This window comes from Hoplias malabaricus, chromosome 8, assembly GCF_029633855.1.
Source record: "Hoplias malabaricus isolate fHopMal1 chromosome 8, fHopMal1.hap1, whole genome shotgun sequence".
Taxonomy (NCBI): Eukaryota; Metazoa; Chordata; class Actinopteri; order Characiformes; family Erythrinidae; genus Hoplias; species Hoplias malabaricus.
Window position 1 is genome coordinate 33349744 of NC_089807.1, and position 16128 is coordinate 33365871.

Below are 16128 nucleotides of genomic sequence, written 5' to 3' on the forward strand. Positions count from 1 at the left end.
CCCGCTCTGGGTGACTGTCTGTGAGGAGTTCGGTGTGTTCTTCCTCCCACGGTACAAAAACACACATTGGTAGGTGGATTGGTGACTCAAAAGTGTCCCTAGGTGTGAGTGAATGTGTGTGTGTATGTGTCGCCCTGTGAAGGACCTCCAGAGTGTGTTCCTGCCTTGTGCCCAGTGATTCTGGGAAGGCTCAGGACCCACTACGACCCTGAACTGGATAAGCGGTTATAGACAATAAATGATGTATGTATTGTACAAGATTCTTTATAGACCTTAAAACATGGTTAAATGTGGTTCTGTATAGCACCAAAAAGGGTTCTGCTACTGTTACAGTGCCTTGCTTGTTACAAAATACGAACCTGTTTTGGTCAACCATATTCAGGCCATTTTCCACCAATGTGAAAAACCATTCTCTACGCAAATGTTACTATACCACTGCTTTTATTAAAGAACTCTTTTATCTTATGGGAATTTAATATGCATAAGGAAGGGCCAAGTCTAATATGAATACTGGACAAACATGAGTTTCCAAAACTGGAGGTGATAAGCTTAAGCTTAAAAAGCACAACGCCTGGGAAACCACCCAAAAAAGCCCCCGCTGATAAACATTTAAGCTTTCATCTTTGAGAAACAGAAAAAATATTTTCCACTCTTGCTTCAGATGTTAAAAAAATCCCATCCTTCCATTGTGAGAACGCAGTTCAAACAGCACAGGGCTGAAAGGATGTGTAGCTGTCAAAAACACATCAAAAGCAAATATATAATAGAATAGAAATTATAATAGGGCGGCATGGTGTCGCAGTCACACAGCTCCAGGAACCTGGAGGTTGTGGGTTCGATTCCCGCTCCGGGTGACTGTCTGTGAGCAGTTGGTGTGTTCTCACCGTGTCCGCGTAGGTATCCTCCGGGTGCTCCGGTTTCCTCCCACGGTCCAAAAAAAACCCACACGTTGGTAGGTGGATTGACGACTCAAAAGTGTCACTAGGTGTGAGTGAATGTGTGCGTGTCTGTGTTGCCCTGTGAAAGACTGGCGCCCCCTCCAGGCTGTGTTCCTGCCTTGCACCCAGTGATTCCGGGTAGGCTCTGGACCCACTGTGACCCTGAATTGGATAAGCGGTTACAGATAATGAATGCATGAATGAAATTATAATAGATAATCAATAGATAATAGATCATATAAAATAGAATAGAAATTTGAAAATCAAACGAAGATGATTAGATAGTGTTCTCAGAATAATGAACTGACCACTCCAGCGCCCATACATCAACACCACTACATGTGTTTGTGATTAGATTACTGGGACTGTGGGAAGCTTAAAATGCAACCAATTTCTGAGACTGAACTTTAAAGGGGTAATAAAACTCCTCCTGAAAGGAATGGACAATGCAACCGTCCAAATATCCAGAGGATTGTTTTTGCTGTAAAGTAAATAAAAGAAAGAGAGAGAGAGAGAGAGAGAGAGAGAGAGAGAGAGAGAGAGAGAGAGAGAGAATCCGTTTAGGCAATACGTGATAGTGAGAGAAGAACGAAGAACGAAGGGGAAGAAATGAGATGTGGCTGAAACCCTCCTCCACTCTCACTTTGATTTATTTTGCATCTTCCTCATTTGATGTGATCTGGGTTTGTAGCGCGCGCTGCATCACTCCTCTCTGAGCGCTGCTTCTTTCCTCCCCACAGGGGCTAAACTCTCTCTCTCTCTCTCTCGCTCTCTCTCTCTTTGTGTGTTTTTTCTCTCTCTCCCTCTTTCTCTCGCGCTCCAGCACTGCTCCCATTAGTGTCGTAACAGAAGGTTTGAGCCTGGAGCGCGCGCAGCAGGGAATGAGCGCGCGCCACCGATACGAGCCGGACATTCTTTACTGGCCGCGCGGCGCTGAGCTGTCGAGGCGCGAGATCGAGTTGTGGATGCTTTTGGGCAGCGCGCGCCAGGGTTCCTGAGAAATGCCTGCTTCCAGACAGCAGCAGTTTTACGGGTGAGTGACGCGTTTGTTTGTGTTTTTTTTTTCTTTTGTCGCCGTGCTTTTTGTTGTGCTTTGTGGGGACGCTGGACTCTAAGCCCCGCGCGGACACAGACAGCGCCAATCAAACTAACTTTGATCAGAACACTGATTACCGCGAAGGCTCGCGGTAAAAACTGCGTGACTGTTTCTTGTTGTCCTTTTACAATGTGACTTTTCGTCTGGAATGTGGCGCGCGGACCGAAAGCCAGCGGCACTTAGAAGCAGTGGCCGTTGTTTTTGTTTTTGTGTATGTTTAAGAGCACGTGCGGACATCACAGAGGCGCTGGCCACTCTGAAAGCCGTCGCTTACTTACAGGGTGTGACCAGCACCTCAGCCACGAGCACAGGTAGATCTGCCCAGTGAGTTAGATCAGGTTATACAACACCACAGTCATACGATACAACCAACCCTGTAAACATTTAGCCGTTGAATCAACGTTAAAATAACGTACTTGCCTGCCGTCTAATCGACGTTTTCTTAAGGTTAAAAAAGAGTTGAAAAGACATTCAAACACAGGCGTTGAAAAGAACACTATCAGACGCATTTTGGACGTCCACTGACGTCATTCATTGGTCACCACTTAACTTACTTATTAAGATGGATTTTGGACGTCCATTGACGTTTAAAACATGTCCTTGACGAATTCACCTATTTTTAGTCCTATTTTGAACGTCCAGGGACGTTCCTTATTTACTGGGAAACACTCACAACCCACACCTCTTTAAAATACAAACAAAAAAACAATGCAACCAAAAAACCAGTCATTCTCTAAAAGCAAACAGACAATGAAACAACCATACAATACAAGAATACAGTCTTACACTAAGGCCAGTCAGCAAAATGCCTTACAAATACAACCAGAAATACACACATACAGTCATTTTCTATGACCACTGTCATACCACTAAACTGTGTGAGAATACAAACAAAAAGACAATGCAGCCTAACAACTAGCCATTCAATGCAGACAAACAAACAACCCAATAAACGTACAACAATACAATCTTACAGTACAAAATCAGTCATGACAGTCTTACAATACAAACAAACAACTACGTACACAACACTGAGGGGTTGGTGCTTCTGTGTGGGTGTGAATGTATTTGTACATTTGTACTATTAAAGTGCATTATAGAACACTGTGTCTAAAATGTATTCTTCTTATTCTTATTCGTTTTAAAGTTGGTTTTAATTGCTGTTGCTGTTGTAGTTGGTACTGATGGAATGAATTAACTTAATTTGTCTCTGAAGGACATTATATTAAATCCATGTAGAGTAACAAAGATTTATTGATTTATTTGTTTGTAAAATCCGGCTTTAATTTGGAAGAAGGGTAGGCGTTTATCGTTCAGATATAGGTTTGGATTTATCCCACTCAGTGGGGACTAATACAGGGTGATTGCTGTAGGGCTGGTAAAATATCTACTCTAAAATATGAAGGATTTTATTGCTTTAACCTTGAATGTAATGGTAGTTTTCCCACCTTAATTTTCCTTTCCAAGGACAAAGCCATTTTTGTAAGTCATGGTATGTAAATCACGTTCCTTAATCACCATCATTACTGTTGCCATTATATTAATTTCCGCTCACTGTCTCAGGGCTCCTGCTGTAAATCATCACAAGACTTCATTTTAATACAGAATTCCTATTATGAGATTCCTATGAAACTGATAAGACCGTTATTTTTTTACAGCATTTAATTTATCCTTGGTCACGGATGTTTTTAAAGCAATGTTTTTAATTCCCATTCACAGGGTTTTTACAATCTCTTCAAGGGTGTTTCCTCCAGTGAATCTTTTTTAACATTAGGAGACAGCCGTTATACTGACACTTTGTTGACTGGATTTATGAGAGACTCTGTAATAAACCGATTTTAAAATGGCAGCCCCCATGGGGGTGACCCACTCTATGGAGCATAAATGGGCTCATTCTTGAAATGCAAAGCATTTTTGATGTTTCAGCTCATGTTAGTTGTGATTTTCAAAAAGTATAAAAATAACAAATCGTAACAATGACTTGTTCAGAGGTAAAAATGAGTATTCATCTCCTTTAAGGATGCAACTGTTTCTCAATCACTGTTGCAGAGTTTATTTTGTTTATTTATTAATTCGTTTATTTTTGAAGTGTCTCTACCGCATGTGGCATACACACACACAGACACACAACCCTCAACCAAGCATGACATTAAAAGTAGGAGTGGAAGTGAACAGGATTATCATAAATGAGGTTTTGCGAGGAAACTGCAGGAGAGGACGAAGCCCAACATTATCATCAAACCCCCAGAAATTGGCATGTCATATTTCTGCCCGACGTTCAGAGAGAGAGCCTTAACGACATGAGAAACAGCCCAGAACTTACCCAGAAACTACTTGGAATAGATCTTATATATGAGTGGGTGTGAGGAAATATATGGGAGTCATGTATTCAAGACTTTGTAGGGACTGAATGTGCTTCCAAGTGACGGTAGAGGCAGATTATATTTGAAAATATATATGTTCATTAATTTTTCTGTTTTAGCTGTGAAGTTGAGGTCAAAGAGGGTCTAGCGTCAGTGATATAAGAGGATGGATGGCGTTAACCCACAAAGGAGGGATGTAGCCACGGCGGGAGTAAGAAACAAAGGGGAATGTTGAGTAACATAAACAGAGTTAATAGTAACATTTAGAAAAACAAGATACTTAATGTGCATCTTCTTGTAAGGAGAGAGAGAGAGAGAGAGAGAGAGAGAGAGAGAAAGAGAGAGAGAAGAGAGAGAGAGAGAGGGATGGTACAGAGGGAACTAATACAGAGAGAGTAAGAGAGATAGAGGAGCAGCAAAGAAGACGAAGAGAGGTGAAAGGCAGTGAAGAGGAGAGAGAGAGAGAGAGTGAGCGAGAGAGAGAAAGAAAGGAGAGAGAGAGAGAGAGAGAGGGATGGTACAGAGGGAACTAGTACAGAGAGAGTAAGAGAGAAAGAGGAGCAGCAAAGAAGACGAAGAGAGGTGAAAGGCAGTGAAGGGGAGAGAGAGAGAGAGAGAAAGAAAGAAGAGAGAGAGACAAAAGAAAGAAGAGAGAGCGAGAGAGAATGTACAGAAGGAACTGGTACAGAGAGAGTAAGAGAGATAGAGGAGTAGCAAATGAGACGAAGAGAGGTGAAAGGCAGTGAAGAGGGGAGAGAGAGAGAGAGAGAGAGAGAGAGAGAGAGAGAGAGAGAGACTAAAACAATAAAGACATTATGAGACAAAGGGAGAGAGTGAGAAACACAGTTTAGATAATAGCGAGACAGAGGAACTCACAGTATCAGAAAAAGAGACAGAGAGCACATAGAGAAACCCATTGATATGTAAAGAGATTACAGAAAGGAAGAGGAGGAAAGATGGGGATAGAGAGAGACAGAAAAAGAGAGCTGTTTTGCTGTATTTTGATATCGCTGTCTGTTCCCCCTCATCACTCACTTAGCCTTGACTAAGGGTTTTATTACAGGCTCCTTCTGACTGAAGGACACCCAGCAATCACTACACTCCAGTAAGAGCACAGGTCAACAGGTCTGACCATCTGAAAGTGAGAATTCAATCCATCTTCTGCCCACAGGACCTTGACTCTCAAACAGATGATAAGTAGCTCTCAAAAGGTGCAGGAGTTGTGCCATACAGCACGGATCATATCTGAGCCTCTGCCATCTGTAGCCAAAATGAATTTGGTCAAGGGGTCACCTTACACGTCCTCTCAGATATCCGTTTAGTCAGGTAGGTTTTAAATGGCTACAACTGCCCTTCAGATGCACTCAGTCACCTTACACAGCGTGTAATCGCATCGTCGCCTTCACACCACCTGGCTAGCAGTCTGCTACCGGATAATAGCTTTATACCTCACTCACTCACTCAATCACTCAAACATTCACACACAAGCTTTCTTGCTGTTACTTACACATTTTATAATTCACTTAGTTAAATTCACTCTGAAGACGGCATGGTGGTGCAGCAGGTAGTGTCGCAGTCACACAGCTCCAGAGACCTGGAGTTTGTGGGTTCAAGTCCCACTCCGGGTGACTGTCTGTGAGGAGTTTGGTGTGTTCTCCCCTTGTGGGTTTCCTCCGGGTGCTTCGGTTTCCTCCCACGGTTCAAAAAATACACATTGTTGCTAGATTGGTGACTCAAAAGGGTCTTTAGGTGTGAATGTGTGAGTGTGTGTGTTGCCCTGCAAAGGACTGGCACGCCCTCCAGGGTGTGTTCCCACCTTGTGGCCAATGCTTCCAGGTAGACTCCAGACCCACCACGACCCTGAACTGGATGAATGAATGAATGAATGAATGAATGGAATTCACTCGGTCACAAAAACATTCTTATGCCCCATGTTTCCTTTCCTGATACAGATTCTAGAACTTTCTGTCTAGGGCCTATACATTTACAAATAACATCAACTGAATCCAGTTAAGGCTTGAGTAAGCTTCACTGTAAAATGAAATTATATTACGTTGAAAATATGGAAAAGTATTATGTGGTTGCTGAGATTATATGAACTTTTACTATATTTTTAACCAAGGACTTAATTACCTTTCAGTAAAAGCAAGCTTCACACTTACAATATAAAATATCTTAAAATATGATTTAATATTATATTGCCATATTGCTTAGGTCTAGTGAGTGGGAAGGAATGATCCCTAGTTTGCATATTCCTCTTTCATAACTGCTCCACTTTTTGATGCGAGGTTGCTTTTTTTCCGGAACCGATATGATTGATTTTGGAATATTTTACAGCTTGTGAACAGCTGGCAAGCATGACCCTGAGAGTCTGGGGGGCCTGACTCATGCTTCAGCTGTGGTTAGGATTATACGCCAGTTTATGTATTTCTTACACAACTCTTACTTCACAATGTGAATGACAGTTTTTCAAGCCCCTGTTGAAAGCACTCTTTTGGTTGTGTGGATAAGTTCAGCCAAAGCCAAATCTGTCGAGTAGAAGTGAAGGAAAGAGGGATTCTTACTTGAAGATTTGATGCTTGTCTCATTGTTGATTTAAAGACACCAAACAGAAAGCAATCCCTCTTTCAATTTCTTATATTTGGGGTCAGTGAACAGGCTTTAAGACACTGTGTGTGAAAGTAAAGGTCTGCTCTGGCATAATTTGCCATTCTGGCTTCCCTTAAGGGCACAATGGCCATACTGAGATGAAGGTCAGTGGAATTAAAACTCGCAATCACGCAGTTGGACACAGCATCCATAGTGCCCTGTCCAAGATTCAAACCAGCAGTAGTCTAGGTACCGCTGCTGTGCCTTACGTCACTGAGACAAGCCTCTGTTCACTTTAATTCTTAGGGATTTTGGTTGTATTTCTCTATTTATTGTAACATTTTCATCTTGGGACTTTTTTATTCTGTCATGTGTTTAGTTAACGTGAGTATCTGAGAGGATTCGTTTTTTAGATTTTTTCTTTTTTGAGAGAGAGAGACAGAGAGATAGAGAGAGAAAGAGAGAGAGAGAAAGAGAGAGAGAGAGAGAGAGAGAGAGAGAGAGAGAGAATCAAAATCAGACTATGGACACAAGTCCAGTAGAAGAACACATATCTTACCTTTCCTTTCTAGCTCCTTTGAAAGCTGTCTCGGATAAAACAAATGTCTCTGTCAATTCTCTGCCATTCCTGTGATCTGTGGTCATCCATCAGTGCATGTATTGAGATTAACATCATTCTTCTAATCTAATTGTCAATGCTGCCACACAACAACATTGTGGGTTTGTGTATTGGATTTGATATAGCTTTATGCGTAAGTCCACATAACCAGGAAAGCAATTCCGTTCGAAAACCCAGACAAACATCTAAGTGACTAGAGGCCTAAATTGTGTCCATGGTAGAGCAGCCTGATAATAAGTGTTAAATGAAAGGAGCATAAAGACTCGTCTCTCATTTCCACGTATAAAGATACGCCTTAAACCTGGAATAGGTGAAATTATTCAAAACACATTTTTTGTAAATACTCTTTACATTCCAATAGCAATCAGTAAAGGAAATACTCTGGTGACATAAATAAAAAGATTACTTTGCTATATAGCGTGTCTAGAGCCACTCAAATCACAGATGGAAACAGCTGGTTTTATTATCTGACTTACAATGCAGTTTCTGAGTGGAAAAAATTATCAAAACAAAAACAAACAAAAAACACTATTTTATGATCTTCACTGTGCATTGCCTTAGGTGGAGGAACATTTTTGAGATTTGGCGCTAATGGTTTGGAGGCATTCCTGTGGTTAAAGGATTGGCTTGTAATGAGAGGTACTTTTTTTGTTTGGAATATTTTCAAAAATACTGTTGTCTACAAAATCACCTACTCCAGCTTTAATGACCCCAAGTCTTTTGGAACAGTTTTTGTGTGGACTTATGACTTGAAAGTTGATCTGGCATAAAACTAAAAGAGTTCCACTAAAAGAAAATCATACCAACAGCTGAACATGGTGCTGTTACTGTGATAGTGGGTGGGACGGACATATTGCTTCAGGTCCTGGGCAACTTGCCATTACTGAAAGAATCCACAGGAGTATGTCCAGTCATCTATCCAAGATTAACTGGGTTATAGTGAAAGAAATCATAGTACGTAGTACATAAACCGAAGTTACCACAGTTAAGGTTTTGGTTTGGCATAGTCAGCATCCTGGCTCCCTTTTGGAACCTCAGAATGTATGAAACAGCTCCGTTAAAGCATCACAGTGATTTTGAAGATGTTGTTATAAGATAAAATGTAATAAATGTTATATATATAATATAAATAATTATAATATATATACAACATAATATAATATACAGCTTTAAAATCATTGTGATATTGCTCCGACCTGAAATATGTAGAATACAACCTCTAACCCTACTATTCTGTGCTCAGCAATGCAGAACCTGCGCTATGTAACTTCTGGGGGAGAGCAGGAAACTACAACTCCATCCCTCCTTCTCCCCACTGATTTCAGTATAGTGCTGTAAACATGAAGTACACTAGTTGGAGCCCCAGGAGAAGAACAAATCTTACGTAGTATTCCTTTAAATCACTTCTGCAAAAATAAATAGGCCAAGATTCCACCACAGCGATATAAAAACTGATCTAGTTACAGAGACTGCACAGTTGCTGCAGTTTTTGCTACTACAACAGGTATATAGTTTGAGAAGCAATTACTGTCTGTGATGTAAGCTTTGCTGAATGTTCTTGCTTCAATAAAGAAATGATCATTTCCTCAGGTTCTTCTTCTCTTACATTAATGCAAAACCATTCAGTGTGAAATTACAGAAATTATTTAAAAAAAAAAAAAAAAGTTCTTCAGAGCGATAGGAAATATAAGTAAAACAAAAATGTCTGAGCATTTGTTTTCCTTTCCTGTAACAATACTTCTGCATATGTAACTGTACTAGTGGTGTCACCTACCCCTCCATATTAAAACTGATGGACTCCCTGGAATAGATGCTGTGAGGAAAGTATAGTTTGTTGGCTGTGATGAAGCGCATTGGAGCTCATCCATTGTCAGCCCTGAGCCATTCTGATGCTCTGTAATTCCCTGCCTGTATCATCTCACAGTGTGATATGATTTGACTCCATGAAGCCTGCATGGTGTATGTGTGTGTGTTTGTGAGAGATATAGAGAGAAACAGAGACAGAGAAAATGAGTGAAAGAGAGAAAGGAATATAGAGCAAGAGAGTGCGTGTGAGAGAGTAAGAGTGAGAGAGAGAGAGAGAGAGAGAGAGAGAGAGAGAAAGATCATTCCATGCTCTCCAGTGAAAGGCAGTCACCCACACACTCAAGCTTGTGGCTGTCAAAGGGTTTAAGGCTGAAGAACTGAGTGCTTCTCACTCTGTATCAGTCTTCACTCTGAAGGAAGGCAGAAGAATGATATGGATATCATGGCACCCACACTGGGCAGAGGCTTTTAAAAAGTTCACTATGTTTGGGAGTATGTGTGGTATGATACCAGCAAAAAAAAAAAAAAAACTCAACTTTTTTGTCAACATCATCATGATCATCATTTAAACATTATCATTTCCATAACTCTCATCATCATTACAGAATGTCATCATCATTATCTGTGCTAAAGCTAGAGTCCATGCTGGGCAGATGCTGAGGAACGTTGTATACTTTGCATGACATTCTCCCAGTTTTCTCATTACTTTCTGTTACCTACACTGAAACAAAACGATCACCAGGCAAAGACTGTACATGCATATGTGGGAAATGTAAATACACATTAATATCATAATATATAATTTCAGGACAATAATTACATGATATCACAATGTCAAACTAATACTATTAATAGAAAAACTGAAAATAATATTTTGTGTCATTACAGTTTATATGGCGACTTAACTGCTCAGTTATGTAGAAGAACAACAACAAGAAGATACTTATATTAATCCCCTTTAGGAATGTATTCTATGCATTTACCCATCTGTGGTAGTGAACACACATACACACATCTGTTGTGCAATTATTTGTCATTGTACATCGTACAACAAAATGTGTCTTCCGCATTTAACCCATGAGTGTCAGTGAACACACACACTAGTGCACTAGGGGCTGTGAACACACGCAAGCAGCAGGCAGCCATCCCCGGCATCCAAGGAGCAGTTGTGGGTTTCCTGCCTTTCTCAAGAGCCCCTCAGCCTTGGATTGAGGGAGGAGGACGGTGCTGTTCTTTCATTCCCACCAGCCCCAATTTTCTTGCTTGTTGTGGGAATCAAACCAACAACCTTTCAGCCCTCTTCCCTAAACATTAGGCCGCGGCTGCCCAATACTTCTCACACACTAGGGGCAGTGAACACATACACAACTGGAGCAGCAGGCTACCAACCACATCAGTTTTGGGGTCAGGTGCCATGCTCAAGGGCACTTCAGCCATGGGTGATTTTTTTCTGCCGATCCTGGGAACTGAAACAATGTTCTCTAACCATAAGGCCATAGTAGCCCTGTACATGCTTAAAAATGATTGTTCTACAAGGGTCGTTTTAAAAAAGGGAATGAATGGGTTCTTCACATTGATGGAGAATGTGCTATAGGTGGTTCTACATAGCACCTGTTCTGGATGGCAGCAAGAATGGTTCTTCTGTTGTAACCAGTATGACATCAGAACAATAGAAGAACACTTTTTGGTTCTTCCATGTAGAACTCACTCTATAAAATGTGCTAAATAGAATACATTCTCCACCAATCTCAAGAACCCTTTTCTTGATGTAAGGAACCCTTTAATTATGCAAAAGTTCTTCAGGTGTTCTATATAGAGAACATTTGTAGAACCATTACTTTTATTAGTTGTAGAACAAAATATTAGCTCTTCATAATTCTTTTGCCATTATGGGTTTTTATCAAAGAAAAAGCATTTCTACAAACACATGCATGTGTTTCTCTTATTAGACTGTTGGGTTTGACATCCATCCATCCATTATCTGTAACCGCTTATCCAGTTCAGGGTCGCGGTGGGTCCAGAGCCTACCTGGAATAATTGGGCTTAAGGCGGGAATACACCTCACAGGGCAACACATACACTCACACATTCACTCACACCCACGGACACTTTTGAGTCGCCAATCAACCTACCAACGTGTGTTTTTTGGACTGTGGGAGGAAACCGGAGCACCCGGAGGAAACCCACCAACTCCCAACACACCAACTCCTCACAGACAGTCATCCGGAAGGGAATCGAACCCACAACCTCCAGGCCTCCAGGCCAGAGCTGTGTGACTGCGACACTACCTGCTGCACCACCGTGCTGCCCTGGGTTTGACATGAAGAAGTGTAAATACAGCTAATAAAACTTAATTTTTTAAAACAAAATTGTGAGATTATATATCTTCCTTATTCTGACAATACTAATGATCAATGTGTGTAGTTGATTTACCCTTATTAATGTTTATTATGTTAGCTATGATATTCTGTCATGAATTAACTCCAGACAGACATTGATTTTATCAGTAGTATGATTTTGACACCAATACCCTACTCATATATTCACTGCATTCAAACTCAAAATACCAACATAAAGAGTCACTGTATAAAGAGTATGCCATATACAGTAAATATATACAGTTACATTTAAAAATGATGCCACTTCATTGTGAATCTGGATTCAATCTGAAGGGCACATAAACATAAGCCTATTGCTGGCAGTGTGTCATCAAATGCGCTGGAGGGAATTCAAGTGCTAAAGCTAATTTAACACTGCTGATCAGAATGTGTTCAAGCAGTCTTCACACGATGCTGGCACAGAAGTGCATAAGTGTAATGTGAGTGTAATATTGATATTTCTAATATGGTGTGGCTAATTAGAAAACACAGTTTTCCTGTATTTGCATTGCAAGTAGACTGACTGGCAGACTCCACTGCTGAGTGTGAGCCAACAACAATGTGGCTATACCAGATGGAAACCCTGAAAGGAGTAGGGCATAATTATCAGTGATGGAACCATCATTTCAGTATTAATTTATTAAACTGGTTGTTTCGGAGAACAATAGGAAATAATATGTTAAAGCAACACATTGGTTAGATTTGGTATTATTTCTCCTGGGCTCCCCCTTCAGTTGAAGAGTTGAAATTTAGATTTACGGCAATATCCTGAAATCAAAGAGGCGGGTTCCTAATTTCCTTTGTGGTGGCGGCCCCCTGCTTGCCCCCAAAAGTTACATAGTGCAGTTTCTGTAGAGCTGAGCCCGGAGTAACAATGAGTGTTGATGTAATGTTCAGATCATTCATGTAATGTTCATGTAATGTTCATAACATTCAAGTCAGTGAGGCAACACAATTACAGACGCTGAATTTGAAGGTAAAAATATTATCTAATGTTACTTAAAGCACTGCATTTAAGTATTATTAGCAGTTAATATTAGTAAGGCCTCCAGTTGGATTAAAAAATGTCAAAGACAATTAAAAAAATGAGAAAATATCTCTAAAATCTACAAGCAGATATGCTTCACATGTGATTAGTTTAAAATGTATTTGGGTGGAGATTTTCAAATGTTGCACCATAAACCGGTAAAGCTCCACCTAGACCTTTATAGGCTGCTGGCTCTTTCTGCCAGAAATGACTTTGGAAGAAATAAATGTGCAAAATACTGTACACTTAATTCTGCTTCATCATTTGTTAGAAGCGTTTTCAGTGTTTTGTTTTGCTTAAATGGAAGATAAAATGGAAGAACTCTGCAATCTGCAGAATGCTCTGATGCCTCTGAGGCATTTTTTTTCCTGCACATTTGTGTTATAACTGCTGCCTCAGATGTAGCTGCAGATTGTTGTACAATAAAATGTGGCTGCCTATGAGGCAAGTTTTAAAGAAGTATATTTTACTCACTTTTACTCTGAAGAAGCTGCAGAATGACATACAGAATGACTTTAGAAGCAGTAGAGCATTATTTTATAATTTTCTGTAGCTCCTTCAGAGGCAGCAGACATAAGTGTGCAGAGATGTACTGCTTCATCTGAGGCAGCGAGTTACATAATTTTCCTGCACTCAATTAAAACAAAATATTGAGATTTTTTGCAGCACTTTCAACAAATTATTAGTTGAATTAAGTGTACTTTAATGGAAAAGACAGATATATTGCACGTTTCTTCTTCCAGAGACATTTCTAGCAGTCAAAGTATGCAAACATGAGTGTCTAGTTGGAGCAGGTTTATGAGGCTGCATTTGAAAATCTCCGTCCAATCCATTTTAATCACATTCATCCCTGCATGTTCGCTGGTAACCAATAACATGCCTTGTGCCTTGAAGGCAGCGCTACATCCAGAACCATTTTGAGTAGTGATTTTGCACACATGCCCTGTTTACAGTCTAGTGGAGATTTAGATTTCATAAACTGGAAACCCAATGTAAATCAAAGCATGGCTGATTGATAACTCTGTCAGTTCCTAATTATGTTTAATCTGAAACTAACCCTAGGCTTTGAGTTCAGCTCCTGAAAATCTAACCAAGGTCTGACCAACCTATTTGGCTGTGTCTTTCCCTCAGGAAGGAAGATCCTAACTGAATAATTTTCCACTTGACATATTAAAGTGCTTCCTTTTGTTTCCAATAATAAAAAAAAATCTGTGAAACTTTAAAAAAAAATATTGTGTTGTCTTCAAGTACACAGTCTGAAAAACTGTCAAGATGGTGGTACCCTCAAGGTTACGTATTCTGTACCTTACATCAGGGAACATAATTGTACCTTATTCTATTTTAATTATAGTTTTTAAAATTGGTTTCATACAGCCCATTTCATCTCCAGGACTTATATTATGTTCTTTTATTTTACACAGTTCTGTAATGAAAGCTTAATAAATATTCACCCCTCCTTCTGGAGAAGAGTATGTAATGCACCTTTAGGGAACATTTACACTGTTTGTACATTTAGTTAAAATGATGTACCTGTAGCGTACCTCTTTTTCCCCTGAGGGTGTAAGGGAAGGGCATGAGGAATTCACAGGGGATTAAAGTTGTTGTTTTGAAGGTTTAACCGTCCCAAAGGAGGGAGATCTCAGATGTATTGTGTCCTTGTTTTGTTGTGAATGTATGAGAGTAAATAGTACTGGTCCATCTTAGCATTTAATTTTATAGCTTAGTTCATGGAGTTCACGTTGTTAGACCTGTTTTAGAACACCAGACCCCCCCTCCACACACACACATACAAGTTTTGAACCTATACGGGACGTGTTTTTTTTTCCGTTTTATTGAAGTCACACTTTTAGGTTTGAGACAGAAACACATAGCTCTCTCTCAGCCGGAGCGAGGGGCAGATTCTCCACGGCTCCTGAACAGAGAACACACTTTTCATTGGTCACCACCTTTAATTAACCAATCAGCAGCAAGAGTTATCTGTCCATCATTCAGTGCTGCAGCCAATAGAGTCACAGTCCCTCCTACAGCGGTTTGTTTTGCGTTGAGAACAGCAGGTCAGAGCTGAAACACTGGGAGCTACAGCACTGCTTTAGATAGAACTAATGTTATCTTAGTTCTTTGTGGCTTTGCTTAATCTGTAACTCATCAAAGAAATGTGCTGCTATTAGGTAATTACCCCTAACCCCCTGGTTAAATCGTAGCCCCCCTAATCATTAATCTCTAGTGACGGCGCTGGCTTGGTTGTACTATAAATGCTGACTGACTCTAACTCTGATTAACGTAATGTGATCTACAGGGCAAGGGCGTAGAATTAGCATGGACAGAGGTGACGTGTTCCCCCCAATATCCAACAATTACTAAATTATTTCCCTCCCCAAAAAAATTAAATAAATAAATAAAAACGATTTGTCAACGTCTCATTAATAGATATGCAGAAAGGGTTAAAATCACATTCTCTACTCCCTGTAACACATATGACCAGCTTTGCCTTTCCCTGATGGAGTCTGTAGTTTGGATGTTAGCAGAGCCAAAACCGGAAGGAAAACATGTGTATTATGTGTACTAATGAAATGAGTCCATCATAATAACAGCAGACTAAAATCGTCTATATGGGGTACATTCATAGGTCCCCACCAATGTCGAGCAAATCTATGCCTTTGCTACACGGTCAGACAGTTTGTCATTGTACATGCGACCTTTTACTGTCACCATGGTGGTACCCTCAAGGCCACATATTTGTACCTTTAATTAGGGAAAATAATTGTACCTTATTATAATAGTATAATTTTAAAATTGTGTTGATTTCATAGACCCAGTTTAATCTCCAGGACATTTATTATGTTTTTTTTGACACTATAATGTAAACTTACAGATATCCCCCTCTCCTTCTGGAAAAGAGAATGTAATGTACCTTTAGGAAACACAACTGGACTTTTAAACACTCTTGTACCTTTAAATGACTTTAGACTGTTTGTTCCTTTAATGACCAATAATGTACCTTTACTGTACCTTTTTTCTGAGAGTGTAACTACTGTACATGTGACTATTCATTATTGTTGTATCGCTGTCATTAAACTGTGTTTGTATGTGTGTTTATACGTGTAATCCGGCATGGTTTTACTGTCAGATTCATGGGCATGGGCTGTCAGTGGACTGTAAGTGTGTTGTGAGTGTGTGTGTGTATGCATGGTTTTGCTGTCAGGGTCATGAATATAAACATGGCCCTACTCATTCCCAGTGTCCAGCGTAATAAATCAAGCTGACCTAGAGAACATGATTAAAGCTTTTTAACCAATGAATGTCTAGTGCTCA

The 16128-nt window shown here is 40.1% G+C and overlaps 1 protein-coding gene across 1 annotated transcript in view; it reads left to right on the forward strand.

Annotated features, from left to right (window-relative positions):
- Positions 1-1574: 1574 nt before the first annotated feature.
- The window catches only part of LOC136705859 (gamma-aminobutyric acid receptor subunit pi), a 95518-nt gene continuing 80964 nt past the window's right edge, over positions 1575-16128 (forward strand). The window contains exons 1-2 of the mRNA XM_066679662.1: positions 1575-1621; positions 1762-1971. The gene's annotated coding sequence lies outside the window, so the exon portion shown is untranslated. The remainder of the gene's footprint in view (positions 1622-1761; positions 1972-16128) is intronic.